This window comes from Guillardia theta (genome assembly GCF_000315625.1).
Source record: "Guillardia theta CCMP2712 unplaced genomic scaffold GUITHscaffold_12, whole genome shotgun sequence".
NCBI classification, from domain to species: domain Eukaryota; class Cryptophyceae; order Pyrenomonadales; family Geminigeraceae; genus Guillardia; species Guillardia theta.
In genome coordinates this window covers 956,600-958,000 of record NW_005434662.1, presented here as the reverse complement: position 1 = coordinate 958,000, position 1,401 = coordinate 956,600, and positions in this window count along the sequence as shown.

Sequence of the window (1,401 nt, the reverse complement as noted above, 5' to 3'; positions counted from 1 at the left end):
GGGGGAAGGGTGCTGTGGGATGGGAAGTTTGAAGAGGGAGCCCCAAAAAAAACCCCTGGTATGTCTGGTAGGGGGTGAGGAGGAGAGGAGAAGATTATTCTTTGTGAAAGGAAAACGACCTTGTTCGACTGAATGGCAACTTGTTTCTCTGATCCTCCTCCTCCTCATCATCATCATCATCATCGTCATCATCATCATCATCATCATCATCGTCATCGTCGTCATCATCATCATCATCGTCATCATCATCGCAAGTGTCTCCTTCGCTGTGGGTCGTCCTCCTCCCTCCCTCTCCTGTCCCCCTTCTCGACTTGCGCTCGGTCCAGGACGCTTCCTCCTCTTGCTCCTCTACTGATCGTTGAGGGTCCGCATGAAGGAGACGAGCGGGAGGAGGAAGATTTGCCCCCTCCACTCCACCGGGTAGGAGTCGAAGAGCAAGTTGGAAAGCTCTGAATGCCAGTCAGCCAAGAGGAGGCGCGGGAAGCGCGGGAGGAGGGAGAGGAGGAGTGGAGGAGGCACGGGAGACAGGAGGTCAAAGGAGGTGCGAGTGGGGTAGAAGCAAGGAAGGGTAGGAGGAGGCGCGAGAGGAGGGGCGGGAGGGAGGAGGAGGAGGAGCAGGGAAGGAAAGGAGAGCAGGGAGGGCAGAGGGAGAGAGGGAAGTTGGTGAAGCAGTAGCTGGTCAAAGTGAAATGCAGGGAGCTGCTGGATCATGTCGGGGAGGGAGGGAGGGAGACAGGGAGCGAGCAAGCGAGTGAGTGAGGAGGGAGGGAGGGAGGGAAGAGGTAGAGCAATGGTCAACCGGAACATTCTTGCTGAGAGACTTTCTTCACTTCGTTGAGAAACCTGTTGAAGCACGAGTGAGAAAGAGAAGAGAAGAGGACAAGAGAGGAGAAGAAGACTGACGGGAGGAGCATTTTGCGCGTTAAAGTCTCGACGGTGAGAGCTTGAAGTGCCTGTGCTGAGACGACTTGCTTCCATGCCCCTGCGTTCTGGACAAGCTTGCAGCACTGAAGGCGCGACTATGTCAGAGGCAGGAGGAGAGGAAGGGACAGAAGGAGGCTGTAGAGGAAAGGAAAGGGGAGGAGAGAAAAGGAAGGCAAAACAAATTGAGGGTGAAACGAAAAGGAGAGGAGGTTGTTACCTGCAGGAAGGACCATTTTCCCAAGGCCATTGCAGACCTGCAGCAACGATGAGAAGTATGAAGAAAAGAGCGGAAGGAGGGAGGAGGGAGGAGGGAGGAGGGGAAAGAAGAAAGCATAGAAGAGGAGAAGGAGGAGGAGGAGGATGGATGGATGAAGGAGAAGGAGAAGATCGTTGCTGTACCTGTCCGGTGAATCTCCGGACGCGATGAGCTCGAGGGCAGCGGAGTGAAGCTCGAGCTCCGTCCTCATGGACGTAACC